This window comes from Meles meles, chromosome 6, assembly GCF_922984935.1.
Source record: "Meles meles chromosome 6, mMelMel3.1 paternal haplotype, whole genome shotgun sequence".
In the NCBI taxonomy this organism is placed as follows: domain Eukaryota; kingdom Metazoa; phylum Chordata; class Mammalia; order Carnivora; family Mustelidae; genus Meles; species Meles meles.
This window is the reverse complement of record NC_060071.1, coordinates 152,890,984-152,913,545: the sequence shown is the minus strand read 5'-3', so window position 1 is coordinate 152,913,545 and position 22,562 is coordinate 152,890,984. Positions and strand designations below refer to the sequence as shown.

The window sequence follows — 22,562 nt, the reverse complement described above, 5'->3', positions numbered from 1 at the left end:
AGCACATACTATGCAGACTCTGTGAAGGGCCGATTCACCATCTCCAGAGGCAACGGCAAGAATATGCTGTATCTGCAGATGAACAGCCTGAGAGCCGAGGACATGGCCCTGTATTACTGTGCGAAGGACACAGTGAGGGGACATCAGTGTGAGCCCAGACACAAACCTCACTGTAGGACAGGATCTGGACCACCAGGGGGTGCACACCACTCACCAATTCTGTCCTTCAGCCCCAGGAGCAGATGCAGATGAAGATAATGGGCAGGTTTCTTGACAGGATCTAGGGATTCCTCTCCAGAGAACACTTTCCCTCAGGGACCTTCTCTGCACACATGATTCTGTGCTTACCTCTTCATTCTCTGACTTTGAAAATTTGTTCTAATGGGAAAACAATTATACTAAAATGCACAACATACAGAGTCACTCACTGTGTTCATTGCTGTCCCCAAATACCAAAGAAACACAAATATCCTGGTGCTCATCAGGTGAGCCTTTACAGGACTCCCAGTTGCTCTCACTGTGCATCACAGGTCCACCCTGCTCAACATGCAAACTCCCTAGAAGCAGCATAAATTGCATGCTGGACAGGAGACCACAGAGGCATCAACAATCGAAAGCAAGGGAGACAAGATAGCAGGGAAGTAGGAGGAGACGCCTTTTCAACCTGTACCCTAAAGTGAGCTGATTACCTACCAAAGAACTCCGATTACCCATGAAATCAGCCTGAGAGCAGAAGTACACACGTCTGGATCTCTATGGGGGCAGAAGATGCCAGTGGGCAGGTAAAGCGGAGTGGGAACATCTGACTGATATCGGAAGATGAACAAAAGTGGGAGGGAGCCACCAGAGGCGACCAATTGGAAAGTAATACCCGAATACGAGAGTGCCCTGCAACTGGGGACCAATATTAACTTGGGGTCTGGTTGAAAGCACTCAAAAAGCACAAAGAATTGCAGGGGGAAATTGTGGGAATTAGGGTGGCTAGGGACAGGGGCTTAAGTCCCTGGACCCAGGAAAGCCTCCCCTGGTGCTGATCCAGAGAGAGTGCAGCAGAGAAACCAGGTCTTGGTCCCTGAGCCACCAGCGCGCCTGAGAACGCATGGGGTTCAGCTATCATGAGGGGCTGGGAGTCACACCAAATGGCAGAATGCCAGACCCTGCCATCAGAGCACGAGATGCATGCACCCCACACCCTCCCTTGAAAGAGGTGTATGCTGGCACCAGCCCAGTGCTTGCTCTTAGACCCGTGCCATGCCATCAGAGACTGAGAAGGGAATGCCCCACACCCTCCCCTGGGAGAGCGCACACAGGCGCCAGCAGGGAGCTCTTGGACCCAGAAAGACCAGGCACTCCCAACCCAGGCCAGTGGGAAAATCCCAGTGTGTGATCACTGCTTAGAACTTCTCTGGCGGTCTGGAGCTGCCCAGCCAGCCGCCACTGTCATGCTTTTGGATACAAGCAGAAGATCCTGCATCCCCAGGGACCGTGACACAGAACCCACTCTGACAGTGGCCAAGGGGGAATTTATGCACTCTCCAACACCCAAAGGGGATCAGGCTGAGGCTTCTTTCTGAGAGGGAGGTGTGCAGTTTGCTTTCCTCTAAACCTCCAAAAACCATCAAAAGCTGTCAAGATGAGAGAAAACAGAAGAACATGAAAACCTCCAGAGAACAAAAGCCTGAAAAAACCGGTTTCCTCAGAGCCCACCACCTTCAGGGGGGCGGGAGGACTTAACTCAGGGAACATCATTGACTGAAAACCCATGTGGCAGGCCCCTCCCCCAGAAGACCAACTGGGAAAGAAAAAAAAAAAAAGACGACAAGAGAACAACCACCACTACTTCATAGATACAAATTTTATTTTTAACTCGTTCCCACTATTCTGGTTCACTTTATATAGATAATTTTTAACCTATTTATCATCAAAGTGAGATGTCCAGTACATCAAATTCCATAATAACCTTCTAACCTGAAATATTTGATACATGCACCGTGTTTTTCTTTTGCTTTTCTATTTTTTTAACTTTTTAAAAAAATTTAGTTTGGTTCTGCCTAGTTTATTCTTCTTTTATTTTTATTTTGTAATATTCATATAGAGTTAAACTTCAAGGTAATCCCCTTTCCCCAGTCAATGCTACCACTATAGGTAAACCAATTTTTAATTCCACTTTATCTTAGGAAAGCTGAGTCCTTTAACAAAGATATGAAGATATACCCAGGAAGAACCAAAATAACCTTCCTCACGCACATTGAGAATTTATAACCACTCTACCACCTTTTTCTTCTGCCAGTGTTTCTCTGTATTTGTGTTTGTCCTGATATATATAAATCTTATACTTGGGGCTCTTTTTGATGAGCCTATTCCTTTTTTTTTTTTTGCTTTTATATATATATATATATTTCCCTCTTGTCATATACTTTTATCAGTGTTTTTGTTTGTCTGTTTTTGTTTGTATACATCATAAATCTTACCTTGGGCCCATTAGGGTTGAGCTTTCTCTTTTATCTTACCTTTTTTTCCTCTCTCTCTCTCTCTTTCCTTTTTTTTCTTTTTCTTTTGTTTTTTCTCTCCTTTGGGTGGGGAATCCTGAGTGCACAAAAGTGTTCCAGGGTGCACCTTGAACTGACCACGGTCGATACATCCAGATACATCCGGTCAGTCATCTCTCACCAAAATGACTAGGAGGAAGAATGCCTAACAGAAGAAAAATGCAGAGGATGGGCCTTCTATAACAGAGCTAATGGCTATCGACATAGACAATATGGCTGAAAGGGAATTCTGCCTAACAATGATCCAGGCAATAGCTAGGTTGGAGAAAGCCATGGATGACCAAATTGAATTGATTAGGGCAGAACTGAAAGCGACCAGGGATGATGTTCAAAATGCTCTCAATGAGTTCCAATCTAATCTAAACTCTCTAAAAACTAGGATAACTTAGACAGAAGATAAAATTAGTGATATGGAGGACAAACAGATAGAGAGAAGCCATCAGGAGGAAGCCTGGAACAAAGAGCTCAGAAGCCACAAAAACAGAATCAGGAAAATAAATGCCATGAAATGTTCCAACGTCAGAATTATTGGATCCCTGAAGGGGAGGAGAAAGAAAGAAGTCTAGAAGATATAGTGGTACAAGTTGTCTATGAAAATTTTCCCAATCTCATGAATGGAACCAGCGTTCATGTTCTAGAGGCAGAAAGGTTCCCCCCCAAGATTATAGATTCTCAAAGTCCTCGAGACACTTGATAGTAAGAATGAAGAATTATAACTGTAGGCAGACCCTCTTGAAAGCATCTAGGAAAAAGAAGCTCCTTACCTACAGAGGAAAACTCATTAGAATAACATCAGACCTGTCCACAGAGACCTGGCAATCCAGGAAGGGCTGGCAAAATATATTCAGGGCACTAAATGAGAAGACCATGCAGCCAAGAATACTTTATCCAGAGAGACTGACATTCAAAATGGATGGAGAGATAAAGAGTTTCCAAGACTGGCAAGGCGTAAAAGACTATGCAACCACCAAGCTGGCACTGCAGGAAATATTAAAGGGGGTTTTATAAAAGAGAAAAAATCCCAAGAATATCATTGAACAGAAATATAGTGACAATCTACAGACAGAAAGACTTCAAAGGTAACACAAAGCAATACAAACCTATCTCTCAATAATCACTCTCAATGTGAATGGCCTAAATGCGCCCATAAAACAACACAGGGTTGCAGATTAAATAAAACGACAGGACCCATCCATATGTTGTCTACAAGAGACCTATTTTGAACCTAAGGATACACCCAGACTGAAAGTGAAGGGATGGAGAAGCATCTTTCACACCAATGGGCATCAAAAGTAGGCGGGGATAGCAATTCTCATATCAGATAAATTAGATTTTAAAGTAAAGACTGTAGTCGGAGATAAAGAATGACATTACATCATTCTTAAAGGGACTATCCACCAAGATGATCTAACAATTGTAAATATCTATGCCCACAATATGGGAGCAGGGAATTACATAAGAAAACTATTAATCAAGATAAAGAGTCATAGTAGATCTTAACATGCCTCTCTCATTAATAGACAGATCATCAAAGCAGAAACTCAATAAAGAAACAAGAGCATTGAATGAAACATTGGACCAGATGAACCTCATAGAAATATACAGAACATTCCACCCTAAAACAACAGAATACTCATTCTTCTTAAGTGCACATGGAAACTTCCCCAGAATAGACCACATACTGGGTCACAAATCAAGGCTCAACTGATACCAAAAGCCGGAGATAATTCCCTGTATATTCTCAGATCACAATGTCTTGAAACTGGAGCTCAATCACAAGGAAAAGTTAGGAAGGAACTCAAACACCTGGAATCTAAAGACCATCTTGCTTAAGAATGCTTGGATCAACCAGGAGATCAAAGAAGAACTTTAACAATTCATGGAAAACAATGAGAGTGAAGACACTTTGGTCCAATACATATGGGATACAGCAAAGGCCTTCCTAAGGGGGAAATACATAGCCATCCAGGTCTCCCTCAAAAAAATTGAAAAATCCAGAAAACATCAGCTATCTCTACACCTTAAAGAACTGGAGAATCAACAACAAATCAAACCAACTCCACACACAAGAAGGGAAATAATCAAGATTAGAGCAGAGATCAATGAGGTAGAAATCAGAGATACAGCAACTGTGTCATCCAGCAGAAACATGTAACACTGTGTGTCAGTGATACTTAAGTAAAATAGCAGAACTTCTTTTCTGGAGAATCTGGGTGGTTCCTATTGTCATGTCAAATTTTCTTATGAGAGGCAAATGGTGCTGGGAAAATTGGACAGCCACATGCAGAAAAATGAAATTGGACCACTTCCTTACACCACACACGAAAATAGACTCCAAATGGATGAAGGACCTCAATGTGAGAAAGGAATCCATCAAAATCCTTGAGGAGAATGCAGGCAGCAACCTCTTCGACTTCAGCCGTAGCAACATCTTCCTAGGAAAAACGGCAAAGGCAAGGGAAGCAAGGGCAAAAATGAACTATTGGGATTTCATCAAGATCAAAAGCTTTTGCACAGCAAAGGAAACAGTTAACAAAACCAAAAGACAATTTACAGAATGGGAGAAGATATTTGCAAATGACATATCAGATAAAAGGCTAGTATCCAAAATCTATAAAGAACTTATAGAACTGAACACCCAAAGAACAAATAATCCAATCAAGAAATGGGCAGAGGACATGAACAGACATTTCTGCAAAGAAGACATCCAGATGGACACATGAAAAAGTGCTAGAGATCACTCAGCATCAGGCAAATACAAATCAAAACCACAATGAGATATCACCTCACACCAGTCAGAATGGCTAAAATTAACAAGTCAGGAAATGACAGATGCTGGAGAGGATGTGGAGAAAGGGGAACCCTCCTCCACTGTTGGTGGGAATGCAAGCTGGTGCAACCACTCTGGAAAGCAGCATGGAGGTTCCTCAAAATGTTGAAAATAGAACTACCCTATGACCCAGCAATTGCACTACTGAGTATTTACCCTAAAGATACAAACATAGTGATCCGAAGGGGCACGTGTACCCGAATGTTTATAGCAGCAATGTCTACAATAGCCAGACTATGGAAAGAACCTAGATGTCCATCAACAGATGAATGGATAAAGAAGATGTGGTATATATACACAATGGAATACTATGCAGCCATCAAAAGAAATGAAATCTTGCCATTTGCGACGACGTGGATGGAACTAGAGTGTATCATGCTTAGTGAAATAAGTCAATCGGAGAAAGGCAACTATCATATGATCTCCCTGATATGAGGACATGGAGAAGCAACATGGGGGGGTAGGGGGATAGGAGAAGAATAAATGAAACAAGATGGGATTGGGAGGGAGACAAACCATAAATGACTCTTAATCTCACAAAACAAACTGGGGGTTGCTAGGGGGAGGTGGGATTGGGAGAGGGGGAGAGGCCTATGGACATTGGGGAGGGGAGGCGAACCATAAGAGACTATGGACTCTGAAAAACAACCTGAGGGCTTTGAAGGGTCAGGGGTGGGAGGTTGGGGCAACCTGAGGGTTTTGAAGGGTCAGGGGTGGGAGGTTGGGGGAACAGGTGGTGGGTAATGGGGAGGGCACGTTTTGCATGGAGCACTGGGTGTTGTGCAAAAAGAATGAATACTGTTATGCTGAAAAAATAAATAAAATGGAAAAAAAATTTCTTATGAGAGGCAACAGAGGGAGGTTAGGCTCCAGTAGAGGAATTGAATCATGTGACCAGAGATCATCAATGTTCTTCTTGCTGGTAGGTTGGAGAAAGGAGTCATGATTCTGAAAATGCAAGGGGTGAAGCGCTAGAAATCCAGAGGAATAGACTCAACCCCAGAGCTCCTACAGGGGTGTAGTCCTCCCAGCACTGAGTGTAGCCTAGTGGATTTGATTTCTTGTAGACCTTCAGGCAGTAGAACATCGAACATGTGTAGACCTGAACCCTGTGTGTGGTACCAGGATCCAGTGACCACAGGAAATTCTGCAGGGCAGGTAGTGAATCTTACGAATTTCTGCTCCTGGGCCCCTGTTCTGTGGAACTTCCCCAGGGACAGGGACACTTTCAGGCAGCAGTCCATGGGGAGGAGCCTCTGCAGGAACTCAGCTCTGAAAGGGTGACTGCAAGCTGTCACTGTAGAGTGAACCTGAACTTGGCACATCTGTCAGACCAGGACTTGTGACCATGAGTTCATGAGTCTCCTACCAGAATGTAATGTATGTGATGCTCAATCTGAGTTGGGTCATAGACATTTATCCATAGAAATCCCACCATTTCATATCATTTCTTTTCACCAAGCACATGCTCATATTTCAAAAATAGAGGAAGAATTTCAGAACTTGTTAGGGACTGAGCTACAGTCCTGAAATCTGCAGTCTGACTCCTCCCAATCTTCCCAAATGATGCCTCAACAGACATTCCCTACATCCACATAGAGGTTGCAAATATTCCTCCAAAAAATCAAATAAAGAAAAAATCTAGATGCAAATTATTTAACCGTTATCTTTCCACACCATTTCTGGACTCTTCAAATCTTTCTACAGAGATTGGTGTGCACATGAAAGCAGTATTTTTGTCCCAAACTTCTGACTCATTTGTACGAGGAAGTCAGGCGTATTTTGTCCCTTTCCTCCTCAACCCACCAACAATGCCATCCTTTCTCATTGTTTCTGACACATGCAGGATGTGGGTTCTCACACTGTGTCTTGCCCAGTAATAAACAGCCATGTCCTCAGACCTCAGACTGCTAAGTTCAATGTAGGCCGTGCTTGTGGATGTGTCTGCCATAAGCGTGACTCTAGCCTGGAATTTCTGTGAAATTTTATGGCACCATCTTCAGGGTCAATTCGTCCCATCCACTCAAGCCCTCGTTCTGGGGCCTGTAGTACCCAGTGCATGTAGTATTCAGTGAATGTGTACCCAGATGCCTTGCAGGAGACCTTCACGGATGATCCAGGATTCCTCACCTCAGCCTCAGACTGTAACAGATGCACCTAGGAGTACACACATGTGGAGCGACAGCAGGTGGGGATGAATTAAACTTTGATTGGCCTTTTTCTCCTTCTCAGCCCAGAGACTGGGAGTCACTTACCTGAAGCAAGTGTCACCAAGAAGAGGATTCTCCAGCTCCAGGTCATGGTGACCGGCTGTTCTCTCAGAGGATTCTGTAGTGGAGGGTGCAGTTGTGGGGTGATGCTCTCAGTGCACAGATATTCCCATACTTAACATGATGCAGCTTGGACTATTTGCATATTCATAAGGAATAGTATTTCATACTCAAGACCAGACCCATCAAAAGAAGAAGCAGATAGACATCACAGGGACTGAGCTCAGTCACACGGTGAGGACCCATGTCCTAATCCTTGCTTGAGGACATGTGTACCCTGCAGCTCCCTGAACCATGTTTAGACAGAGCTTCTCCACTGAAGGAAAAAAAAAATCCCAGGAAGTGCTCCTCATGCAACCCCACCTAGGAATGACAGAGAGACAACCTGAACTTGTTCTTGGCTCTACTATCTGAATAACTTACTCGTGGATAGTGTGTCTCCAAAGTGCTGCATCCATGAGCTTATAAGTGCATTCGTTCCTCCATCTCTTTACAATTAAAACATCTAAAAGTCCTAGAATATCATCCTCTTCAAAGATGCTTCCCATTGCCTTGAGTTTGGTAAATACTACCGATAGAACAGGATATCTACACACCCTTTAGCTTTCCCTGTCCTAGTTATATGTTACATTGCTTTCTGCAAAAGGAAACCCTGAATTCTGAGAACAAAGATGTCCCCAGAGCCCTGGGTACCCGTTCCTGGGTCAGCATCCCTGTGCTGGGTGGTCATGAGCACCCCATGCAGTCCAGACCCTGAACTGCAGGGAGAACACTGTCTGGGCTCATGGAATATTTAGTGCAGTGTCTCTACTCCAGCATTACATGGCAAAGGGAAGCAGAATATGTCACCCCACATGTGCCTCTGGAATTTAAGGTACTTGAGATATAGCCCATGCACCCTGTCAGGTCCCCATCACCCTGAAACCTGAAGATGAGTGTCCACTGGGAAAGGCTCTCTCTCTGTACCAGAAAGAGAGAGATGTCCTTAGCACCAGAATTAGCAATTTAAGACCCCGGATGCTTTACAAACAACCCTGATTTCTTTAAAAATTTATTTCCACAAACCCAGGCTGCTTTTTATTATCATTCTTCACAAATTTACTGCTGATCTTTTCAAAGGTTTAAGAGTTTTCTGCTTTGTTCACATCTTTGTGTCTTACATTTTTATGGACTCTTATTGCACTGCTAGGTATTTACACCAAAGATACAGATGTAGTAAAAAGAAGGGGCATATGCACCCCAGTGTTCATAACAGCAATGTCCACAGGAGCCAAACTGTGAAAAGAGACGAGATGTATGGATAAAGAAGATGTGGTCCATGTATACAATGGGGTATTACTCAACCATCAGAAAGGATGAATACCCAACTTTTGTGTCAATGTGGACGGGACTGAAGGAGATTATACTGTGTGAAATAAGTCAAGAAGAGAAAGTCAATTATTGTATGGTTTAACTGACTTGTGGAACATCATGAAAGTCATTGTGGACATTAGGAGAAGGGATGGACAAGTGAAGGAGGCACGAATTGGAAAGGGAGATGAACCATGAGACCTGTGGACTTTGGGAAACAATCTGAGGGTTTTATAGGGGAGGGGGTTAAGGGAATGGCTCAGTCTGATGAAGAGCATGAAGGAGGTCATGTATTGCATGGAACCCTGGGTGTTATATGTAAACAATGAGTGTTGGAACACTGCGTCAAAACTAATTATGGACCACATGGTGACTAAAATAACATAATGAAAAACTGAAAAGAAATTTAAAAAATAAATAAAATTTAAAAAAAAACAAGTCTGCTTTTGAATGAAAAAATAATAAAAAATAAAAATAACAATAAAAATAAAATAAATGCAAAATTAAATTCATTTTTCTACTGGTTTTCTTATATCAATTTAATTTTTAAAACAGCTAAATATCCTAGAAGGAAATATGGTAAAATTTCTGCCCCTACACTGTGTGTGCTGTGCCTTCAGGGAGCTCTTCCAGTGACACCATGTACTCTGATAGCATCTCCCATAATAGTGAGATGGCCTTACTAGACCTGCACACTCTACAGGGAGACCCCAAGCAAGAGATCTCAGAACCCACCCGGGAGCCCCTTCCCTGGATCCCCCAGTTGCATTGACACAGTCCGTACTCTTTGGGAGTCCATAAACTCTGGGGGATATCAGGGTGGGGCCTCTTATCTCCTTTAGGTTCCTGAGATTGAAAGTTACGTCTGAACGTATGTGCTCAGGCACATGCATGTAGCTCACAGTCCACTCCACACCGACTATCCAATAACATGCACCAATGCTGTAGCTGATATCAGCAGTAGGGATCCAAATTTCCCTTTTCCTTGTACTCAGCACATGGACAGTGCCCTCCGCACTGATGCTGGGACCAGGTGTATGTCTTCATTCATGACGACAAAACAAAAGCAAATAATTCAAGCAGAGACTGGGAAGTGCATGCACGTCGTGTGTTTTTTTGTTTGTTTGTTCGTTTGTTTTTATTGTTTTTTTGTGTGTGTTCTTCCAGCACCTGGGACCCTGAAGATGTTGTGGACAGGAAAGTCCATGTTTGATCCTCAGAGTGTCATTGCTGGGTTGACCCGCCCTGTCATTGCTGCCATCACTGAGCCCTAGGCATCTGGAGAAGGCCCCAGTAGATCTGAAGCCTGAGGAGCTCCCTGTTCCCAGTGGGCACAGCCAGGATACTAAGGACAGGACTCTGGAGGTCACTGGACAGGACAGTCTTTCCAAAACAAAGGCAGGTGCTGATGCAGGGACAGGTGATCTGGAATGCTATCTTGTTGGGTCAGGGTCCCCTGCTTGAGTGACAGTGAAGAATCTCTGAGATAGGGATGTTCCTCCCAGAATTCAGTCAACTTCTCATCTGTGCAGATGGGCTCCATGAAGAGCTGCCCTGTCTGGATAACATTTCTAGAACAGCTGGTAATTCACATAAGAAGCCACAGTTTAGGAGACACATTTGCTTCTGGTTTGGATAAACTGTCTCATCACAAGTGCTTGATGTTGTATGTAGAAAGTCTTCGTGATTCTTCTTCAGGGACAGCTGTGCTTCTGGGTATCGGGAGGATTGTGGTGACTGCAAGAGTATCCCATCCTCCAGCCTATACATTGGGCTTGTACAGTTGGGCTGCACACACCACACTGGAGGATCAGTGGTGTGTGTCCTTCAGACCTGGCTGGATACTTGGTTCATGGCTACCAAACAAGAGGTTTGGTTAGTGAATGTACTGTGGAATATGCTTGCTCCTGCTGGACAGTGTGGACACCAGCAGGTGTGAGTCTGGTTCTGGGACTGAGGACAGGCATGAGAAGTCATCCCCTGACTATCTTGTACCTGTAATCTTGTACCTGTAACTGGGAGCCCTGGTGACCCCATGCCTGTGGGAGAGATAATCCTGAGAACTCGGGTGGAGGAAAAGCAGCGCCAAGTAGCTGACTCAGCTGATGCTGCTCCACATCTCCTAGTGGGCAGGGAAGTAGAGCAACAGGTGAGTGGGGTCAGTGCTCAAAGAGCTTCCCCAGATTCCACACAATCACTCTTCACCAGACAGCTTTCATTCTTTCCATTCATGGGGCTGCGTGCTGCTGGTCATTCCCTCTCCTGACATCTTCCCCTTTTACCTCAAGCAACACTTTCTCCTGTGATTGTGCCAGAAGCCTCATAGATGTTCCTGGAAAATCCAGTGAAAAATAGAGAGAGGAACTGGACAAGACCACAAGGACACAGTGAAAAATGTGTGAGGCCCATGATGGTGGATCCAGGATTTGGTCTGGAAAGTGTTGTAGGGTCCTTGTCCTCTACCTGGTATCACTGTTGTCTCTGAGTGTCCCTTTATTGTCCTCAGAGATATCTGTAATCTGTAGCCCCTCAGTTTTAAACCCCTCCTGTGTCTGTTGTGTGGGTTTTTTTTTCTGTTAGGGGGGGCATGATTTTCAATATGAGGCCTTACCCTCCTGACGCACCCTTCTCAAAGTTTCTACATCCTCGCCCCATAACATGTTAGGTTTCACATGGGGATGGTAAAGGACACATACATGGAAATTATATCTGCAACTGAAGGATCAGTTAGTTATGATGGAAGGCTTCTCCCATCCAGCACCTCAATCTGATCATTCTCATGGACTTACTGGAAGCTTCTTGTCACTGTGTGCACAGAGCAAATACAAGATATTCAGAACCAGCTGATGACCGTGGGGATGGAGAAATTTCACCTGAGATCTTGGGTAAGCCCTCTTCCTACTTCTAATAGTTTTATTAACATCATGTTCTAGATATTTCCATTCCCATTGTCCAGGGACTCTGTTTATTCCTTATACCTATTGGTCACTTATTTTCTCTTTCACTAATTTTTATAGTTCTTGCAGGAATTAGTCATCAGTCTTTATAGCCCATTGATTCATTACTTACAACTATAAGGCTCATTCCTTCATCTTCTACTATACAAATGGAAAGCCTTATTAAAAAGACTAATTCTTTGCCTTTGACTTGGCAGAGCTGTCACAAATTTTCAATTGACCCACAATAAAATCTCCGATTTAGTGTCTTTTCTTGAGATTATTAAAGCATTTAAAATTTTATTTATTTTTTAAATTTCTTTTCAGTGTTCCAGAGTTCATTGTTTATGCACCACATCCAGTGTTCCATGAAATACGTGCCCTCCATAATACCCACCATCAGCTTAACCCAACCTCCCATCCGCCTCCTCTGCAAAACCCTCAGTTTGTTTTTCAGAGTCCACATTCTCTCATGATTTGTCTCCCCCCCCCAATTTCCCACAACTCAATTCTCCTCTCCATTTCCCCATGTCCTCTGTGTTATTCCTTATGCTCCACAAATAAGTGAAACTATATGATAATTGATTCTCTCTGCTTGTATTATTTCACTCAGCATAACTCCTCCAGTTCCGTCCGTGTTGATACAAAAGTTGAGTATTCATCCTTTCTGATGGAGGCATAATACTTCATATATCTCCCTTATCCTTTGTATGTTGTAGAGCATCTTGGTTCTTTCCACAGATTGGGGACAGTGGCCATTGCTGCAATAAACATTGGGGTACAAATGGCCCTTCTTTTCACTACATCTGTATCTTTGGGGTAAATAACCAGCAGTGCAATTGCAGGGTCATTGGTACGCTCTATTCTTAATTTCTTGAGGAATCTCCACACTGCTCTCCAAAGTGGTTACACCAACTTGCATTCCCACCAACAGTCTAAGAGGGTTTCCTTTTCTCCAAATCCTCTCCAACACACATTGTTTCCTGTCTTGTCAATTTTGGCCATTCTAACTGGTGACAGGTGGTATCTCAATGTGGTTTTGATTTGAATATCCCTGACGGTTAATAATGATGGACATTTTTTCCCTTAATTTAAAGATATTTTATTGCTAAAAAATGCTTTCAGTGAATCATCATCTTTTTGCTGTTGGAAGGTCCTGCCTCCATGAGGATGACTGCTGACCCATCAGGGTGGTGACTGCTGAAGGCTGGGGTGACTGTGGCAGTTCCTTAATGTAAGACAGAAATGGCGTTTGCCACATTGATTGCCTCTTCCTTTCAGAAATGCTTCTTCTGTAGCATGTGATGTTGTTTGATAGCCTTTTCCCCACACCAGGACTTCTTTCCAAATTGAACACAATCCTCTCAGACCCTGCCGTTGCCCTATCAACTGTGTGTGTGTGTGTGTGTGTGTGATGTTCTAACTCATTTGTTGTCATTTCAAAAATCTTCATGACATCTTTTCCAGGAGCAGATTCCGTCTCAAGGAACCACTTTCTCCACTCATTCTCTAAGAAACAATGCCTCATCCATCCAAGTTTTATCATGAGATGGTAACAATTCAGTCCTGTCTTCAGGCTCCACTTCTTTTTTTAAAAATTTATTTATTTTCAGCGTAACAGTACTCATTGTTTTTGCACCACACCCAGGGCTCCATGCAATACGTGCCCTCCCTATTACCCTCCACCTGGTTCCCCAACCTCCCACCCCCGCCCCTTCAAAACCCTCAGGTTGTTTTTCAGAGTCCATAATCTCTCATGGTTCATCTCCCCTTCCAATTTCCCTCAACTCCCTTCTCCTCTCCATCTCCCCATGTCCTCTATGTTATTTGTTATGCTCCACAAATAAGTGAAACCATATGATACTTGACTCTCTCTGCTTGACCTATTTTGCTCAGCATAATCTCTTCCAGTCCCGTCCGTGTTGTTACAAAAGTTGGGTATTCATCCTTTCTGCTGGAGGCATAATACTCCATTGTGTATATGGACCACATCTTCCTTATCCATTCATCCGTTGAAGGGCATCTTGGTTCTTTCCACAGTTTGGCGACCGTAGCCATTGCTGCAATAAACATTGGGGTACAGATGGACCTTCTTTTCACTACATCTGTATCTTTGGGGTAAATACCCAGGCAGGGCAATTGCAGGGTCATGATGGACATTTTTCATGTGTCTGTTAGCCATTTGAATGTCTTCTTTGTAGAAGAGTCTGTTCATCCTTTCATTTTTTCCAGAAAATAAGATAAGATAAGGGAAATAATTAAGACATATAAATTGAGGATTCATCATAGTAAATGCTTCTTAAATAGAATATAGATCACAATAAATAAAATATAAATTATGAAATGAAAAATAGAAAAATTAAATATGTGTATTTATAAAAACTAAACTTAAAAAGAAAATATAAGGAGAAAGAAATATTAAAAGTAAAGAAAGATGAATCAGAAAATATATCAAAAATAAAAATAAAATCTTCAGAATAAAAAAAAGAAAAAAGAAAGCTAAGCCTACTTCCCCGGGAACTGAAAGTGTGCCACACTCTATGATCATTGTACTTGCTAGGATGGAATTGTTCTGTGGATCTTCTTGGGAAGGTGTCTGTTGTGGTTATTCTCAGGGTTTTGCCCTAGTGGAAATGCACATCTTGGGAGCAGGGGACAGGGCTTGGTGTAAGCATGTAAGCCCTCCACTAGGTGCCACTGTTTTGCTTCCTGATGGCACTGATGGGTAGGTTGAATATGGCATCTGCTCTGTAGGCAGGGATTCAAATTTCACATACATCCCACTCTTCAGTGAGCCCTCACAGAAAAGCATTCAACCCCTTTCTCTCCAGTGTTTCCAGCTGAAACCCATGTTCACCCTACCTGTGTCTCAGCTGCTGTACCTCAGGCGCATGATTGAGTATCAAAACTTTTAGGGACTCGTATGGTGTGGTCCCATGCTATTCTTCCAGGGGAGAGTCTCATACCTTTTTCCACTTGCCCACAGGTCTCAGGAAAGAGATTACATGACCAGATTGTGGTTCATTGTTTATGGCAAATCAGAGCAGAAAGCCCACACTTAGACACACTGTTCAACCGGGTTCCAGGCTCTTTACCTGTGAATCTGTGCATCACAATGGTGTCACACATCCTTCCTGTGACTCAGCAGACCTCAGACCCTGGAATTTTTCACCACTTTGCCACTTCAGCACCTTTATGCCGGCCACATCCCCACAGTAGCACACTTCTAAAAGTTCAGATTTTGTGCTTCATCCCTGATGTCACCCCCACAACTCTATTTGTCCCAAGACAACTCTCTGCACCTCCTACATAACAAAAGGAGATCGATTTTCCATTTGAAGACTTGCAGTTTTTGTTCTCTCAGACCTCTAATTGTCTTCTTAAATGCTCTAAATGACTTGATGACTACCTAGCTGTGTTCCAGAATTCCAAACTAGGTACCCCTTCTACTCCGCCATCCTAACTACTCCATCACACATTTTCTTTCTTTTTTTTTTTTTTTAATTTTTTTAATTTAAATTTTAATGAATATATAGTGTAATGTAAGCTCAGGAATAGAATTTATTGATTCATCACTTATATATAACAACCAGTGCTCAACACAAGTGCCCTCGTCAATACCCATTTAGACCAACACCTGCTGACCTTCCCCCCCATTAACCCTCAGTTTGTTCTCAATGGTTAACAATGTGCAATTCCATTAAATATTATGCAACTGTTGCATTACTTTGAAGTAATGGTTGACGTATGTTGTCCACCTACATAACCTCACTCACTAGGAGACTTAGAAAGAATGCATCTCCTGGATGCAGAGCCCAGGGCTATGAGCAAGTAGTGAGGGGTGCTCCCCAAGGACAAGAATTGCAGAAATATTACTAGCACCACTCCATGTCTCTGAGCAGTGAACACAGGTGCTCTCTCTGTGGATGGCATGGGCAGTTTGCATTCTTCCATATGCACGAGATCCACTCATGGATGGAAATTGCAGGGTGTGGAGACAGAGCAGAAGTCCTGTATTCATCCAGCAAGGTCAAAGGGACTGAGCTGAGAAAACCAAAACAGACATAGATCATATTTGCAACCTGAAATTGAATTGGAATTGAATTTCCCTACCGCGTTTGTTATCAAAAGTCCCTGTAGTGGTGCCTGGGTGGCTCAGTTGGTTGGACGACTGCTTTCAGCTCAGGTCATGATCCTCGAGTCCGGGATGGAATCCCACATCAGGATCCAAGCTCCATGCGGAGTCTGCTTCTTCCTCTGACCTTCTCCCCTCTCAAGCTCTCTCTCATTCTCTCTCTCTCAAATAAATAAATAAAATCTTTTTAAAAAAATTCCCTGTAAATCCTTGAAAGAGGTTGAAGGATAGCATTTATTTATTTATTTATTGCTCTCCCTTAGGTTGAATTTACTAATTGAAAGTCAATGGACTTGAAACACTGAAAAAATTATAAAATTAAAGAAGAAAGTCAAAAGAATCCATCAAAACTTACAATGGACAGGCAGATTGACATTTTTAGTTTATGAGGGATATGATGCATGAATCCTTTTTAAATGTCTGCACAGCAGAATGCAATAGGGCAGAGACTAGAATTGGAGGAAATATTCCTAAATTCATGGCCTCACAAGGACCCATGTCACAGGGAGATCAGGAATGTGCTCTTGAGTCCATTGACCACTAACAATCAGTGCCAGTGGGAGTATCTTTGGACAAAAAGTCCATGCATCTCTGAGGGTTTGTGTAAATTTACTTTAATGCTGATCTTTTCTCATCCTTTCCAGAGACTGTGGATATGATGATCTTGTGGTATCTGACTCTGAACCATACCATGAGCCATTGTCCCACCATGACAGCTGTCAGGTGTGAACCTCAGCCATTGGATATAAAAGCTGGCATCACCCAACATGGACACACAAATCAAAAATACTTTCATCTGAGGGAAGGGAATGAAACTTTTCTTCAGGAATGACTTCACAACGTGCGAAAGTGCACATACAAGAAGTAAAACATATGCACATGACTGGAGGGTGGACATGGGATTAATCCATCTACCTCTGTTCTATGGGCCCCTGAAGTCTGGTTTCTTGCAATGTCCCACCTCCCATGTTCCCCAGGACTTTACTGCTGATGATATAACACGAGAAGGAAATATTCTGACTCTCTTTCTGAGTTTCCTACCAAGTACTGAATCAAGGTTGTAACCAGTTGGCCTCTACACTGCACTTTGCTACAACAGAACATTTAACTAACAGACGTTGACATCACCTGGTGACTCCAAAGAGCTAGAGACAGCAGATGATCTTAAGGAAGTGACAGCCAGACTGCTTCTAGTAACTTGATGTAAAGTCAATTATATGGCACTTCCAAACCCCAGGTAACCCCCATCATGGGGGGACATAATGGCAGCTTTCCAAAAGATGACAGGCAGACCCAAACAGGGACTGGGAGAAGGGAGAATTTCTTCTGAAAGTAACTTCTGGAGAAGCAGGAATGTCCCAACAGAACTCCTCCCGTCTCCCTGGCCAGAACCGTCTCATTGTGGGGGTATAGCTCAGTGGTAGAGCATTTGACTGCAGAATTGTCTCATTGCCACAGAGACACAGATCAGAAATAAGATTGTGTCTAAAAGGCTGATATTTCCACATAAAATTAGACTCACCAACTCCCTTAATGGACAGGGATTTGATTATATTCTGATTCTTTAATCCATTACTATAAATGATACTCTGGATTTCTGCTCCATGGTTACCCCCTAGTATAGTTATGGACATCAAGCTTTTCCATAAATGAATTAAACTTATTACATAAACATATTACACATGTCCTTATAGCATCTTCACAGAAACTTCCTAATTTTAATTATGTTTCAATTATATTGCCATGATTGACATTGAGCTGTCAAAACACCTTTGAAAAGTAGGAACTTAACAAAGCAGAGAAATCCCCATATTGATCCAAAATTTTTCTTCTGCATCTTCTTCAGGTTCATAGTCGTTGTGGAAAGTATATAAATAATAAATTTTCTGAGGTCCTCAGCTACATATCTAGGGGGAGAAGGAACTTTATTGTAATATCAGACACCAGAAACAATTCCACCCCATCCAACTACTTTAAAAAAAAATAAAATCCTGCTATGTTCATTCTTTGGAGAGCTGCTAATCATTAAAAGTAGTGATTCTTATTTAAGGTCTGTATCATATTAATTGTTTCAAAATGACATTGTACCTCTTACCTTGTTAGTTTTTACTTAAAAAAGAAAGAATTGAAATCTCATCTTCAACAGGAATCTCTACACTCCCCCAGTACTTTTCCTGTCTCACATTAGTCAGTCATATCTTATCTTTTTTTTTGCAATGAGGTGTCCATGTCTCCTATCCATTCAAAAATGGAGTAGCTCCCGTGGAGACTTGTTTTTCAAGCAAAGCTCCACTTTGCAGGGACACACTGTGGGGAACCTCTGGATAGAATAAAACAGCAGTAAAGGTCGCAACAAGCCATCACATAAGGAGAAAAGAACCAACCAATAAGAATGCACAGTCATCCTACAAGGATGTTAATGAACACAACCCCATTAACAAGGGGAAACCATTACCAAGTTGCAGCAATGGCTACGGTCGCCAAACTGTGGAAAGAACCAAGATGCCCTTCAACGGATGAATGGATAAGGAAGATGTGGTCCATATACACAATGGAGTATTATGCCTCCATCAGAAAGGATGAATACCCAACTTTTGTAGCAACATGGACGGGACTGGAAGAGATTATGCTGAGTGAAATAAGTCAAGCAGAGAGAGTCAAGTATCATATGATCTCACTTATTTGTGGAGCATAAAAAATAACATGGAGGACATGGGGAGATGGAGAGGAGAGAGAGTTGAGGGAAACTGGAAGGGGAGATGAACCATGAGAGACTATGGACGCTGAAAAACAACCTGAGGGTTTTGAAGGGGCGGGAGGGGGGAGGTTGAGGAACCAGGTGGTGGGTAATAGGGAGGGCACGTACTGCATGGAGCACTGGGTGTGATGCCAAAACAATGAACACTGTTATGCTGTAAATAAACAAATAAAAAAAATACTTAGAAAAAAAAACAACATTGAAAACAGAGGTTCCTTCCCAGAAATTATGGAAATCCTAACAATCTACATATGTTCATGAACTATAAGCTTTGCAAAATGGCCAAGCATAGAGTGACAGCCATTGTTCTCAGGAAAAGTCAGTAAATTCTTATCAGAGGACGTTTTCATTGCTCAGAAAACTTTCAGAGTGACCTATGAGTGTGCCAAGACAGGCTCCCTCTCAGATATGGCCTCAAGGGACAAGACCCTGACAGTTTCTGGTAGATAAAGTCTTATTCTGAGTTTCTGAATGAAGAGGAGGCTGCACTATAAATGAAGGTAATGCGAGGTGGGCCTTAGAGACAACATAATTCTAGGCAGACCACGATGGGGACATAGATGGCCACTCAGAAGCATAAGAACACTGGGAAGCAGGAGGCAAAGGATATTGTGTCTCAAATCTAAGCTATTTGTTCTGAAGTAATGTAAACCATCTGGACTGTCACACATGTCCACCTCATCATGGTTGTGTCTGTAGGGGGTAGTTTGGAATGGAAAAAATGGGGTAGAAGTATCCTCTCCATCGATACTTCTCAAGGACACTATTTCCAGAACCCTCAACATAAGGACTGCATTTATTCTCCTACCTGAATGAAGCAAAAATAAAAAAGTGGGCAAAATATATTACAAAAATTAATCCAGATGGAAATACATGAATGATAGTGACACATCAGAGAACTGCTAATACAATTTGTAGGGTAGGGACTAGAATGCTAGACAGGACAGACAAACAGAAGGGACCAAAATATGGAAAGAAGGAGAAACAGCAAAGCCAGGGATAATGAGACACAATGAACAAACCCTCCAGGAATCCATAAGAGATACGAGGACTGGGATCGAAAAGGGCTTCTCACAGAATGAAGGATGGAGACCTCAAACTCTGGGGCTGATAGCTGGGTGCTCTTCTTAACTGTCTCTTTCTCTCACTCCATGGCTAATTAGTCAGCAAGTCTTGCCAGTTACAAATTCAAACACACTCAGAATCCAACCAATTCCCACCCCTTCACTGGTGCCACCCTGGACTGAGCTCCTATCAGTTTTCACTTGGATGCCAACAAGCATATCTTCAACCTCCTGATTCCAAGGTCCCATGTCCCTATCCCACTTATAACTATTCTCCACACCATAGTCAGTCAGAGAATCTTTACCATGTGTATAAAGAAAGAATTGTTGCTGGATTATGGTTTGTCTTCCCCCCTCAAATGTAAGCCCCATGAAGCCAAGTTCTTCTATTTCTGTTCATTGCTGTATTCACAGAGACCAGGCAGGGCTACAGTTTATGCAGTTAGAACCAAATAAATAGTCTTTAATGAATTACACAAACAGGTATGGAACTGTACACTAGACTTCTGGGTAAATAATAAAGGATCTGCATTTTGTATTCATTTGTGGGTCATCAGAATGGTCGGGATCTAGAAATCGTGTTTTTTTTTTTTTTTTTTTTTTTTTTGTCATCATTACTGAGACTACAATGGACTCTTCATCATGTTCACTCCATGAACTAGTGGAAAGAATGTCAAAAAGATTTACTACTTTACATGGTGCCTAGAACCAGCCTGGGCAGAATATGGATGCTGTTCTGTCCCCACGCACAGGATCAGGTACATGTAAAGAGTAGAGCTCTTAAGAAATGACCAGTCTGCAGGAAAACCACTATTCAGCATGGCTGAATGAATTCTGCACCAGTGACACACAGTGCAGAGGTGACGAAGATAACTGTTGTCTTCGAGGACTAAGAAAATTGTGGGCATTTCTGCTTCTACCTACTTGTGAACAAGTACCAAGTTGGTATATGTGTTCTGAGGGAGATGCACACAGGGAACATTGGGAGCCACGAAGAAGTAAGTGATCATCTTACCTGAGGAGACCACGTGGTCAAGGAAGGACTTATGAAAAAGATTTTACTGGAGCTGAACCAAGGCTTAGGGCGATGTCTAGAAGATGATAAAAAGCACATTGAGGGAAGAAGGCAGAGGCTGTATGAAGGCCTAGCACACATGGTTGCCTTCCCGAGTGGATCCTGGGAAGAAGTTAACAAAATGGGGAAGGAGAGGAAACCCTTTTAGCACATTCCTCTAAGGACAGAGACTGTGCTTTCCAACACTCATAGACACTCCTCCTCTAAAACTACCCATTTCCCCCCTAGAAAGGTGACCAATAAATGGGCTTAACAGAGTTAAAAACATTGCAAGATAAAATCAGAGAAGGGAATCAACTATCTGGCTTCCACTCCAGTTTATGGGAGGACTAATGCATGTGTGTAGTGCATGGTGTTCCCTGTGATTTTCACACTTATAAGGGAAGAAAGTGTCTTCACACCAGCTCTGTCCCAAAGCATGACATAGCTTCTGGGAGGGTCCATGTGAGGCAACACAGTCTTCTTCCTGGTTGTGCAGTTCCTGAGGCATTCCCACTGGAGTCCTACTCATTTGTTCTAAATACAATTTGTACAAAGAAAATGACAGAATCTAAAACAGAGATCACATTTTCAGGAAAGCATATTGGCTCTTATTTTCTGATTTAAATAGAATAAACACACAACACACACACACACACACACACACACACACACACACACACACACACACACAAACACGCAGTATTATGCCTCCATAAGAAAGGGTGAATACCCAACTTTTGTATCAACATGGACTGGAATGGAAGAGATTATGCTGAGTGAAATAAGTCAAGCACAGTCATTTATCATATGGTTTTGCTTATTTGTGGAGCATTAGGAATAACATGGAAGACACGGGGTTATGAGGAGAAGAAGGGAATTGGGGGAATTTGGAGGGGGAGATGAACCATGAGGGAAACAACCGGGAAGGGAAGGGAGGGAAGGGAGATGGGTGGTTGGGTGAGCCTGGTGGTGGGTATTGTGGAGGGCATGTATTGCATGGAGCACTGGGTGTGGTGCATAAAAAATGAATTCTGGAACACTGAAAAGAAATTTAAAAATAAATTTAAAAATTTAAAAATAGAAAACCAGGAGGGTAGTAGAGTGGCAACAAATTTGCATTCTTTTGATATAGAGGCTACATTCTAGTCACAGTTAATACCCACAGTCAAGGTCCACAATGGCTCAAAGTAAGTTAAGTACTTGGAGTCTGTAGGAGACACATGTGTCAAGCCTCCTAATAAGCCTCAGTAATGCAGGAAAACAATTCTCAACAAAAGGAGATTCCACACATGTCAGGTACACTCTGTGTGCATGTGGTCAGGTTTAGAGGCAGAAATGGGTCCTCTCCATGCACTGGTGACAAGGAAATAAGGCTCCTCGTTTGAGGCCAACAAACAGCAGCTGCTGTTCCCAGGTGGTGCCTGAAGCTCACAGCTGAGGTTAGCAGTGGAACTAGTGGAGCATGTGGGAGTTATGGGAATATCAGAGGCCGGCCACTTGACAAAGCATCCACAGCCTGGTGCCTGAGTGTCGGATTTGTTTGTGCACAGGATTCTTCTGCAGCAGGACAGCTCCTCCCATGCTGTTCTTCATCCTGGTGCCTCGCATCTACC

General features: G+C 42.7%; 1 long non-coding RNA gene across 1 annotated transcript; it reads left to right on the top strand.

The window, feature by feature from the left end:
• On the top strand, nt 1-22,238 carry LOC123943819. Its single transcript, XR_006818684.1, has 3 exons — nt 1-118; nt 10,933-10,938; nt 22,227-22,238. It is a non-coding gene; the product is annotated as an uncharacterized LOC123943819 (long non-coding RNA).
• Nucleotides 22,239-22,562: the final 324 nt, after the last annotated feature.